This window comes from Electrophorus electricus, chromosome 6 (genome assembly GCF_013358815.1).
Source record: "Electrophorus electricus isolate fEleEle1 chromosome 6, fEleEle1.pri, whole genome shotgun sequence".
NCBI classification, from domain to species: Eukaryota; Metazoa; Chordata; class Actinopteri; order Gymnotiformes; family Gymnotidae; genus Electrophorus; species Electrophorus electricus.
This window is the reverse complement of record NC_049540.1, coordinates 24,730,587-24,744,242: the sequence shown is the minus strand read 5'-3', so window position 1 is coordinate 24,744,242 and position 13,656 is coordinate 24,730,587.

The following is a 13,656-nucleotide window of genomic DNA, read 5'->3' as shown; positions in this document are numbered from 1 at the left end:
TTGGAAACTAGCTGTCAGAGCATGCATTCAATACTTTAGTAATTTACCACACTACGATATTGTACAAGAAAGGGCCAAAAAAAAAGATGCTATGACTCTTGCCAGGTTAAACATGAACGTCATCAGCACTACTGTTGGAATTCAGTTTTGAATCCTAATTCCCCTGCACCCAGAAATCATAGATAATGCACTTAGCAGTACATGGTTGTGCATTTAGCATTCAACTCTACACTGCTACATGTATATTTGAGACGATTCGGGGATAGATGTCACACTTGTTGGGTGGGGTGTGTCAACTCTACCTACCACTCTAGAACATATCTATTACTAAGATACCTGACAAAACAGTTTTAATACCTAGCTGACATTAACAATCGCACTTCCACTGCTGTAGCCATTTTCATGATTACCAGTAGCATATTGCTGCAATAACACAGTGCACCTTGCTATGCTGACAGCAGCTGAATTAAAGCCATCAGGCTCTACTGATGATCTAGCACTAAAATGGGTGGCTGCTCCAGCCCAGCGAAGATCAAAGTAGAGCTGACCGCTGCTGCCACGTACCAGCAATTGCTGGAGACACCCAGTGTGATGGCCATGATAGGGAGGGCAAAGCAGCCTGCTGCCACTTCCCTGGGGAGATAGCCCATGCCAGCCTGTCTGATCATCATCACATGGTGCATGTGAGCTTGACTCGATTAGGGAGAGTGGATCTTAATCCACAAAAAAACTAGTGAAGCCATAAGTAATCCCACAGCCTATGGACTCAAGGCTGATTGTGAGGGCAGGACTAATGGGAGGAGACAGTGAGAGGCATCCAGACGCCTCTCCATGAGCAAACAAGGTTTGGAGGCGAAGAAAACTTAAAGTAGGGAGCTTAGTATAAAACAGAATAAATATAGACACATGTAATTGGCACCTAAATGCTTTGACTGCGACAGTGACAAGCTCAATAAAGTATTGAAAAGGATCCTCACGTAAACAGTACACTGGTACTACAATTCCTTTTGGGTCATACTCTCACCTTTAACTCCTCCATTTAACCGAGCTTGGCTCCAACAAAACACACTGATAGTGCAACATAATGGGGTGTTCCTACTTCCAAAGCCCTTGCTGTTCTTTCGTCTCTTCTGCCCCCTGTAAAGCAGTATTAATTAATCCTGATTACTGCCGCCGGGCTGGTCATTGTGCCTGATTGAATGGTAGCATTTACGGTCAATTTAGCAACGTTCTTATCAGTGGACATAGGCCTCATTTGTAAAGACCTAATTAGCTGTGAAATACATGACAAGTCAATTGTGGTAAAAGGGGCACATAGAATGAAGCCATGATCAGGATCTATGTCTGCATGCAGTAGATACAGTTGTAATAGTGTCTCTGTAGGTGTCCCGTGGAGCGTTTGCACACTGTCAGGTGTCCTCTAGCCCTTACCCAATAGAGCTAATAAAGTGAGTCACATTAGCTATGGTCACTTCCAACTGTGAAATATGGAAGTTCTGGCTGGGTGGGGGGGTTGGTTGTTTATGTGGAGCTGAAATTCAATATGGAATGAAATAGTCAATTGCATACATAATATACTGCAAAAATCCCTTGCAGTGTGAAAATAAATCATGTCTATTTTTCTGTTCTGCCTGCACATATCTGAAATGTCCAAATGGAAAGCAAACAGTGGAACTCCAAAGACCTCCAAAGGGTCTATAGGGACCAGCAGATAATGGTGCTCTCAGGAGTTCCCTGTGTCTGGGAGGAAGACTGATGCCCATGCCACTGCTGACATACACCAAGGTGCCTATGGAAAGAGAAGCGAGGCCCCAGGCTTCAGCAGGCTTCTATTCCCTCAGGCAGGTGTTGCCAGGCATGTTATGCTCAGCCCCACATATGCTTGCTATATAAAACACCAGGACTCTATCAACCAATTACATACATAAATGATGTGGAAATACAAACATTATAATTTCACCTTGAACTGCAGCTATTTTAAGCACTGCAACTGTATTGTTACTTATGACAGCCCAAAATTCCATGGTGAACAGTTCTCTTTTATACTGCAGCAGTGGAGCCAGCAGGGCAAATATCATTTTGAATGTGTTCCTCACTGTGCTGAATAGGGAATAATCTGAACAGATAGTTTGAGCTGTTGCCTTTGGCAAGCCTTCTCTCTGCCCTGGCCTATAAAGCACACAGAGCTGTATCACTCCACGCTTTCGGTGGCACCCGCCAATTTATGTGGCATCTGATCCATCTTGCTGACTAGCCCATCTGCCCCATGCAGGATATTGGCAACAATTTCACATTACAGCCCGTAAAAGTGCCACGGAGGGACAAATGGAGAAATTTTGCCATCAGTAATTGTTGCAGTGTCGCTCCGTCTACGTTATCATGCTCTGTCATCTCTGATGCCAGGTTTGGAGTTTCTGGCATTACCTGCTTTTTTTTTATATTTAGTTGACAAAATTTGCTGACACATGAACTAATACTATTAATGTCATGAAAGCCCACTATGAAATGAAGATAAATAGCTAATACTGATTTTTTTGTCCCTGCATCATAAAGTTACTCTGAGACCCTAACACTGTACAGTGACAGTTGGTGAACTTAGTAAGCACCATGGCATGACATGTAGTTTGGCATTCCACAGTGTTGAAAACCTATAATTGATTTGTCACTATTTGGACAGAATGAAAGTGTCCAGAGAGAAAAAGACATTTACTCTCATCAAAGGACTGCAAAGTAAACACGACAAAGCCTTTGGACCCTCTGAAGGAAAGAGAAACAGAGAGCAGACAGGAATATCTCACTGGCTGGTCCTGGGCTTAGGCGTCCTGCAGGGGAGCCTGTTTTCTTTCTATACAACGGGTAGGGCAATGGGCGCCCGAGTCAGGATAGGGCCTCAGCCTGACTTGCTGCACTGCGTTTATTTGTGAAGCATCGTGTGCGGTGTCTAGGAATCCAGCATGGCTGCTGTCGCTTGCATCGAGCTCCAGGGCCTGCTGTTTTTAAGTTCCACAGTGGGCTACAGCTCCAGGGTCTGCTGTTTATGCAGTATTAGTGCAAGTTTCAGAGTGGGCTACAGGTCCAGGAACTGCTGCTTAAGTTCCACAGTGCTGTACACTATGCTGGATACACATTGGCTGAAAAGACTTGGGTATTAATAAAGTTAATAATGAGATTTCAACACACATTTTTATGATAAGGTCTTTAATATTAAAGCATTGTGATGAAATAATCAATATTATGTAGAATTACAAGCTGCAATTATGCACTGCAAAAACATAATTTACTGTTTTTGTTTTATCATTGCAGCTGCCATAAAAAAAGCTCTATATTTGTCAGATTTTCTTTTCTTTACTTTTACACAATTTAAAATGGCAGCTGCCCTTTACATTGTGAGAACATCATGATAAGTGGACCAATAGGAATGGTCCAAAAATGACTTGGAATGAAATTTCATAGAACATTTTTTTCTTCTTGTAAACATTGTTTTTGGAAATACCAGGTTTTCATGTACAGCAACTATGTATAGCGTATATTTAGTACTTTATTTCTGCAGAACTGTCAAATTGAAAATATAGTGTACATTAATACTTAGCTCTTTGCAAACATATTTTGAAGCAGCATGTCCAATGATGCTATGGAACGTATATTCAGGTCGACATAAGTCACAAAGGACTTTGATGACTTTTTTTTTTTTTTTCCTGCAGGTCAGAGGTGAGAAGTCCAAGGGCTATTGTGATGCTCTACTTTGTTTAATTAACCATGAGAGAAAAGTTGGGCCTCTGGAGGAACTCCGAATCGCCCTCACCCAGCACTGTGGCAGCTGTTCAAAGTCCTGTTATGAAAATCCTTAATATTTAATACATCGATTAACATTAACAACTCGGGCAGAACTGTTTCAACAATTCCATTATTATTTGATATCTCTCCACAGAGCAATGATGTGTGGCATAATGAAAGGTGGATCTCTATTTCAACCTTGAAGGGGTTCGGCAGCCTGCCAGTAATGAAGACATATTAAACCTTAATGTAGCTTAATGTAGCAGGTGTCATATATCTAATGTACAGAAGCTCTTTCTAAAGCATTATATTCATCGCTACTACCTTAAAAGCTACTAAATCATGTGGGCTAAGTCTAGTCTGGCCATGATTCCCCTTCATTAATCGCTAGAAAAATTGTTAACACACCTTAGCGGGGCTTCCATTAGTGTGTCGCTGCACTATAAATGAGCATTGAAGCCCTGGGGGAGTGCAGACTGCCTGCTGCACTCAGGTTAATGGCCAAAGTTGAACAAGTGACCACTCGATCTGCAAGGACACCGTATTCAGCAGCAGCGCGCTCACTGCTGGATGATGTAGGCCGAGAGCTCAGCCTCAGCTTCTGCTGCTTATAGGGCAGCAAAGGGAGACGCTGGAATTCTCCTACCGTTCTCACCTGTGGCAAAGAGAAAACTCATGGGGAATTTTTTTTTTCTTTTTTTCTGGAAACACAATTTTTAGAAAAATGAAAAAAACTGAGTTATTTTTGATTGATATGGTGTACATTTCAGTCCAGTGCAAATGTACAAGAAACATGCCACAGTCAAACAAATATTTCCTTCTCAGTAAATGTTGCAACAAAAAGGACTCTTTCCACGGTACTTTGCTTGACAGAGGTGAGCTGCTATGATACATTATTTCAATACTTTTTCTGATCTTTGGATGACCTCTGTGGCACAAATATCTTTCTTGTGATAACATCAATCCCAACAACTGTTTTACACTATATCTTTTATTCTTATACTTTGTGACATTTCATATCCTTATCAAAAAAGAATCCATGCATTTATCAATCAGTGCTCTCACACTGAACAGTGCCAACTGAACACAGTCACTTTACCTTCAACATAATGGCTCCAGTTCTCAGGTTAACCCATGACAAAAGTCTTAAGCTCCTCAGCGCTCTGAGACGTGCTGTCTTACACACGGCTGGTGGAGCCAGGAGAGTGTGGCCGTAATTGAGTTTAGCCCGGGCGGCAGCTTCCTCATGCCCATGCCACTTTGCAAGGTAATTACTATGGGGATGAGTCAGCTCCAAGGCAACACATTCCAAAAAGGTATTAGAAATATCAATGGATGTGCAGAGATGAGCACAAATGCTCACTTTGACCCGATGCTTCCAGCTGTGCGAAAATTAGATCAGTGGGAAAGTGTATGTGACAAAGAGGGTAATGAAGTCATGTCAGGCTGCCAAACCTGACGGGAAAGAGAGAGAAAAAATGCCTTGCGGTAATTGCATTTACTTCATCTTGTAATGTGCCCCATCATAACTGCTAATTCAATTGTACATTCATTCTGCCAGCTCCTTGCCATTAAGCACACATTTAATTGCTTCCATAAAGCTTTTAATATGCAGCACACAAAGCAGGGACATGACACCAACACCGCGGAGTACAGCTGTCCCGCCGTCGCTGTGGAGATAACAGCATGGCGCGGGGAGGGGGACAGAGCTGGACAGTCCTCTACCGAATACATCATTATCACTCAGGCACTGGGGACCCATTTCACGCTTGTAATTCCGATTGCTGTGTGTGTATGTGTGTATGTGTAAAGGGTATCATTCAGACACAAAAACAGCCCTAATTAGGGCCTGACAACGTGGGCCTTTGTTGCGTCTCCATGCAGACTGCTGGACAGGAATGTCTTATCTTGCAGCCAGATGAGAGCTTAGGACCACTCCAGAGCCCAAGCTTCTGATAAGGCATACGGCCTGGGTACAAGACAAGGGGAAAGAGAGAGAGAGAGAGAGAGAGAGAGAGAGAGAGAGAGAGAGAGAGAGAGAGAGAGAGAGAGAGAGAAAGGAGAGAGGAGAGCCTCTGAGGCAAGGAGGGGAGGAGCAGACAGAGAATGGAGAGATAAAATCCGTGTTCAGGCATTGCTCCCCTGCCTGGCAAACAGGGCCACACATTAAAGGTGAACAAAGCAGGAGCCCATCAATTCAGCGATATGTACACAATCATTACAGCCGTGAGACAAAGGCTGGTGTCAGTTGCGCTGCCGTTAGAAAGCAGTCTCTCAAATTAAAACCTTGTAGCAAAACTGCATCTGATGGCAGCAGCTATTTAGTGGCAATATTTTACGGGGCAGCCAATGAAAAGCAATAACTGTTTTATTTAATGTATCTGCTCCCTGCAGGGAAGGGGCCTTAATAGAAGCTGTCGATCAATGTCAGGGTAGGGGGCAATAAGAGGTCTGCCTGCAATAAACATGAGGAGAAGATAACGGCAGCCCAGGCTGATCAGCACCTTGTTAACTTCCAGCCCAGCACGCCTGTTTGTCATTTTATTTTGTAACACTCATAATTTGTCATGGTAGATGGCTATCAGAAGGCTGCTCTTGTCTCTCTTTCTCTTGCTTTCTCTTTTCTTCCTCCTCTAATTCACCCCTTGAAGAGAGGTGAGGTGAAAAATAGCAAGAGGGGGAGAACAGACACTTGTAAATAATGTGTATCATCCTGACACAATGGATCTATGCCGCGATCAATGTGGGTATACATTGCAGATGTGTTCTGTATGTGTGTGTGTGTGTGTGTGTGTGTGTGTGTGTGTGTGTGTGTGTGTGTGTGTGTGTGAGTTAGAGATCAGAGGGTGTTCTAGGCAGATGGAGACATCTGTTGATTCACAAGAAACAGGATGTTTACATCTAAGGCCTGAACATGCCTGCTGTCATCAGTTAATATTAGGAAGATATTATTGTTATTCAAATCTAGACAAGGCGGTTTAGATTCAGTAACTTTTGTTTGCACAGATAAATCTGTATTTACCCCAATTTGTCTTCCAATGTAGTGTCACCAAAGCAGATGTAAGGAAGCTGTTGGTATGTGAAAGGAGCTATCTGTCCCATGGATGGCCAAAACCCAGACTGAAACATCCATTTCACATGTACTATTCCCCAAGGCAGTACCAAGAACAACTTGGACCATTTGCTAAAAGCAATGTACCACAGCTGAGCATGTTTAAACTGTAAAATTGGATTAAAAAAATGAATACCCAAGTTCCTGGGGAAATTCAATGCTAACAAAATGTAAACACAGTATCCTGTTATTTCGATAAAGACAATAGACAACTGAAATGGGTTGCCCTTACTTTGTAGCAGGGAGAATTTGCATTTAGAAGTTTAATGTTTTATGAGTTTATGAGTTTAGGAGTGTTCTCAGAAACTCCACTTTCCCTGCACTTTCTCCACCACCTGCAGTGATTAGAATACAGAAGGCTCAATGTAATGAAGCCCAGTGAGGAGGACGAGGCTTTAATCTTTATAAAAACCTTCACCCAAGTCCTCTGTCCCAAAGGAGCAGGTTTTGCAAGGGGAGATTAAATGCTTCTTCACATTAGTAATGTCAGCACAAAATGATTATCTTCTCTGAATAATTTATCCCCTGCACAGTGTAATTTCCTTATCTTTCCCTTTTTGCCTCTTTTACTACAGAGGAGACGGTAAATGGCTGTTAGTCTTCAGAAAACCTATGGATCGTCTTTTCCATCAATCAATTAAAAAACACTTACCTCACACTCAACATGATTTATATCTTGTTAATAGAATTGTCTCACTATATGCCTATATTATTATACCCCTAAATTCCATTAGCTATTTGCTTAATGTTCATTTTAAGGCTAACCTCCAAGGGGAGAGAGATAGGGGTACTATAGTATAATAATAGCCACTGCATACTGGACCTCTTTCTTGGAACGTTGTAGGTCAAGACTCACAGAGGGCTCTGGCTACAGGCACATTCCCCACGGAATCAGGAATACACTACCGTGACCCCATTATTGGCCCACACACAGCCCTTGCACTTCGGAAGTGCAGCATTGCCATGCAGCTATCAGAGAAAGATGGATGTCTCTCCCAGGCCATTTAGAATGCATCACGGTAAACATTAAGTTACTGTAGGCATTATCCAGCCAGGAGGCTTTGGATTGTAAATTTATTGCCATTTGAAAAAATCTTCATTAGTGGAAGCCATGGCAAAGGATGAAAAGTTTATGAATGCAATGTGCAATTGTACTATAGCTGATCATCTTTAGTCTCTATAACTCTCTATAACTAACCCTTAGGAACTGATTAGTTAAATCTAGACTTTAACCAAAATGCTTTTTTTAAAAAAAAAAAAAATTCTGCAACGATGACATAGATGTAAAGAATGTTCAAATGAAACTAAGTTTGTATGAGTGATGCTAATATAACATTTAACAAAGTGCCCTTGACACAGTTGCATGTAAGATACATTTTAAATATTCATTACAGCAGGCCCTAAAGACCCATTACCATTGCAAGGCTCTATACTCCAGGGGGCAGATAGCACTACTTTAAAGGGATGAGTTAAAAACTACCGGATAGTGTCATCGAATAATCAATCCTGTACCTCACCCATGACTGCACTCATCTATTACTTAAGCATGTTGCATAACATTTCAATACATTAAGTAAGAATTAATAGGGGACATGGCGACCTGCTAAAGTGGTTTCATTGAGGTGATCAAGTATGAATTCAAAGTCCTAACTGTAGAAAATAATTTTACATTTAACTCTTACATTAACATTTAACTCTTAACATTTAATTGTACTTAATTCCCATAAGTACCATTTCTAAATTAAAAGTAATGTCTCATATTTTAGCAACAAAGGGAAAATGTAACACCAAAAAAAGAGAAGACAAAATGTGAATAACGGAGACCAGGCATATCCGTATGATGCTTGGTGTTGGTTTTGCAATGAAAGGGACAATATGCTGTTTTGTACCATCCCAAAATAAGTTTAAAAACTACATTTAATTTGTACCTAAAAATGTGCCCTGCACAAAAGAAAAAGAGTGGATTCATACAATAGCTATGTCTGTCCTGAACATATAATATTTCATTCCTATAAATTAAAAAATAACTATTGCATTGAAATTAGAGGTGTTAAAATGGTGTGATTTGTTTAAGCAACATGCTGTATTAAATGTAATAATTTATTATAAGTGTGACGAGAGCTGGCTTAGATAAACCTAAAGGTCTGTGAAAATAACTTCATGATAATAAGGTTATTGTATTAGAGATAGGGTAGCTTTTAGGCTGACTACAAAATGTAGACATTTTATTACCATTTTATTATTATTGCTTCCATTATTAATGGTACTGTTAGGTTATTTTTCACTGGATTTTTTAAAAATTCATTAACTGTTTTCTTTATTTTTGTTTACATTTTCTTTTTGCACTTCAATCAAAATAAATATTCGAATGTATATTTCTGTTAAGAGACACCGTGAAAATCTAGCTAGAGCACAAAATAAATGTATTCTCTATCTAAATCCTTTAAATTATACCTAATCATTATTTGTCTTTTGTCATTTAAAAGAATATACATGCATGCAAACAAAACAGTTTATATTACTACTATTAGCCTACTATTGCCATAAGTCTTTTACCATCACATAATCTAATGTAATAAACTGTAAGGATGCAAATATTCCACTGTAGGTACCTCATAAAGTGAGTAGCTTCAGATATTAGATCTGGATTTGATCTGGTGAAATAATGCGTACAGTAAAAACAGACACAGACACAATAGCACCCTGTGGCTGGAGTGCCAGGCACCCAGACTCAAGCCAAATACTGGCCCCACTTATTAGATTATCCTAAATCTTCATGGCATGATCAATAGCAATGTGTTTATTTTTGTGCCTCAAGTTATTCATTAGAAATTCAAACAGCCTTAAAGAGGCTCATTAGGATCCGATTTGCTGGGGCTCCCGGAGACTTATTGCCCCATGGTGCAGCGAGAGAAAGGCCAAGGGAGCATGAAGGGCAGATCCTCATACACAACCACCTTCTTTTCAGTTTCATGCAAATACATGTCTATTCTGTTGAACTTGTTTCACTAAACATGTTGAGATTAGTATGAATAGTATACATAATTTTACACTTTAAACAATGAGTACAAAGTCACAGAAACTCAGATAGTTATTCTAAAACAACATTAGTCTTTCTTTTTGTGTTTATTTATGTGTTTATATTGGATACATTATAGGTTATCCACAGCTTTGTAAAATCTAACATAAAGCAGTTGTTACATGCACTGTACTGATACAGGCTTTTGAAATTAAACCACTGATAAATGCATCTTATTTTAAAAGCCGGGCCCTAAAAGCTATTCTGTCATTATCACATTATTGCATTACCATTACTCGATGTACAGTAGGCCGTTCAGATCATTCATCACAATTGCATTAGGGAGCTCAGCTCCCATTCGACTGGGGAAATGGAACATTAATTGGCATTTGTTCAAGCTAAACAAAGGACATCAAGGGAATGCTACCAAATTAAAAGACTTTCAAACAAATCAGATAAATCTTCGGGGACCAATGCAGTTTTAAAAAAATGACCAAATGCACTAGAAAATATTTTAAATCAACTGGTTCATGAAACAGAATGTTGCAAAGGTTATTTTAAAATATAGCTCAGCTCTTCTGAAATGTTGCTTACTATATAGAGTTCAATGGGACTGTGTCTTGCACTTTCTTTTTGCATTAGTTTCTAAAAGCAGATAAACAACAACCCTGTGCTACAACAGTTTTGTGATGATTATGACAAAGGCCAGAGAGGGATAAAGTCAACCCTGTAGCAGCATGTCATCTGAGACAGCTTGAGCATGCCCTTTTATAGGAGACTATAGCTGAGGCAGGGAGGGGAGGATGGGGGTCTTTTTTTCTCCTCACCTTCCATCTCAGTGCACCTCAGTGAATTGATGGAATGACCTGGACTTGATCTTTGAGGGCAACATGCCTGATGGTTCCTGCAGATTGATAAATTGATTCAAAACTATTACCATGGTAAAAAAGCAATAAGGTCATAAAAATTGCATTGGTCCAGCTAAGTAAATCCTGGGCATTTTGGCAAAGAAGTAGCTCAGAAGAATGGCAGGAGGAGCAGGGCATGAGGGGGAATGAGAGAGCAAGAAATGACTTTGAAGAGCTCATCATCTTCAATCTATTTTTCCTGACTGTGCTTCATGCCGCCGCATAGAGGCACTTCATTACGGGGGAATAACAGTACACAGGCTGGCCAGGCTGGCCTGCCTCCTGCTCCCTTTGCTCCCCTGGGGGGCTTCAGATGGTTAATACCTCATCACTGGCTTCATTGAACGCTTTAATCTGCACTCCTGTGATCAATAGAATCCCGCTGTAAATTAAAAGGGCCATTTCGTGTAATCAAGCCTGTTAATGCTCATTCTGAAAACCATTATTTGTAGAAGGCATTTAGGGGAAAATAGCCGCAGTGACAAGCCCCCACGTTCACGGAGATTATCAGAGGACAAGGATTTGGTCGCGGCAGAAGGGAAGGGTGAGAGAGGGGGATCCAGACTGTCCCTCTGAGGGACAACGTGCCCTGCAGACACACAGAGGGATTGAGGAAGGAGACAGAGAGACAGGCTGGGTAAGACTGTCTTCTGCTGAGACACAGAGAGAGAGAAAGATTGACCGTAATGGGGAGATGGGGGTGAGATAAGATAAGTTTAGAGAGGGGAGGTGCCTGTCTGCTTCAGCTTCCCTGCACTCATACACGGGCGATAGGGGAAGAAAATGAAATTTTCCAGCCCGCCATTTCTGTGGCAAATTCAATTACAGCAGGCGCTTGTACAAAAAGCTGTAACTTCCCTGGGCCTGAAATTGGAAGAAAGCTAAGTGCTGATGAGATGGTGAATAACTGTGCCGGTTCTGACAGCAGGCAGGTGAGAGAATCTATACACATCACAGACAGCTAGCTGGATGGTCCGCCTGTTCTCAGGAGACGAGATACCTTGTGTAATACCTCTGGATTTTTACACATTTGAAGTGTTAAGGAGTTATGATAAATATTGTCTCACGGGTTTTGGATGATATTCATAATACCAACTTTTGACGACCTGTTAAAAACACATTCACATACAAGTATATGATACAGCCAATAAATCACAAAATATTTTTTGTGCACTTTAATAATCAATAATGCATTTTTTTTTCTGTTTTGAAATAAGATTCAAGTTTATAATCACATTAAAATATTCATGTTTGTTACTTCTTTTCATTTTCCACTTCAGCAAATCATAAACTCAGCCAAACCAGAAAAGTCAGGCTTTATCAAGCTTGCCAAGCGAGCGTAAAATTAGTGGCCTTTCTTGGAATCCTAATCGCCATCCCCATTTGTAGTCCTAGTCTTTGATTAGTCTTGTTTCATTCTTCTTTTTTCTTTCTCTGTGCATGGCAACAATTCCAGATAAAAAATAATGCCAAACATAAACAGTTGGATTTCATTTGGAGAAAATCCTGTGAAGAGTTTATAAGGAGAGATGCAGTTTGTGCTTGATGCAGACTCAGTGAGAAGAGATGACAAAAACCTATTAAACTTGTTTCTTAAAAGGTCAGTAACATTTTGTATAATGACTTTGACTGTTTAATCCAAATATATAGGGCTGCTACTAAGCCCTCTCCTGACATTGATAGACTTGAGTGGCAGTGAAGGATTTTCTCTTGTCAAAACACCAGAGGCAGGAAGATAATGGGAAAATTCTCCTTAGCTGGTGTCGACACAACAAGTTTTCAAAAAACATTGCTTCTCCCCGCAGTTATTGGAATTGTTTGACTTGGCATGACCAGGAAAGGAGAAAGAGGGGCTGCATTGCCTTCGTCGATAGGTGAAGATGGTAAATCTGGCAACCTGAACAGGGGATTTGTAATGTGATGTTTGCTCTTGTGATGGCCTCCAAATCCGGTGTCAGCATCTCATGTGCAATGTAAGACAATTTCCGCACCTGAAAAGAAACTGTCTCGAGTCAATAGACTATAAATTGCTCTTGGAAATGGGATGATCTTAAATAAAGGCCATTTGCTCTTCTTGCTCCCAAGGGGCTGGAGGCAAGCCCCGCCTTTTTTAATAATTTATGTGTTTAGCTGTTTGGTCAATTTACTTTGCTCTTGTGGTGTTCTGTGGGCAAGGCCATCAATCAGATTCATGATGGCAAAAATCCCCCGCTACAGTATTACAGGTTATTAAAAGGATGATGAGAAAGTGGCTGCATATGTCAGCCAATGCCCCTTTTGTCATTTACAGAGAGCATGGCCCTGCGCATAATCTAGTGATTCATCTTCACCCTCCCCATCAACAAGTGGCAGCAGTCTCCAGTCCCCAGTGATGAGCCTCCCTGTTCATTTCACCTTCCAAACACAAACACTGGCAAAGCAGCTTGCTGTCTCTCACTGCACATTTGTTTCATTCCTTACACCTTGCCTGGGGGGTTTCTCAGGCCAGCAGACTTCTGAGTAGGTCTCCACAGTCACCACTCAGGTCCCCAGTGGAGTAAGTTCACTACTGTCATTACTTCAGAAGTGTAACCTGTTTCACTGTGCACACTCTGGGCCTTAGGAGCACATGCACGTGTGCACAAACACAGAAACCCTGAAGAGCAGACAAAGTTCTATTGTTCACTTGGAAGTTCTCTTCTTGTCAAACAGTATTGCCTAAACATGATTTAAAAGTTGGATAGATCAAAGTTCCAGCTGTGAGTGTTATCTCACTAGTCAACTTTCCCCTTAAAATGTCACTGTCCTGATTAGGTTATATTTTATAGGACAATATTATACAAAAAAATGCCCTAGAGAAGAAA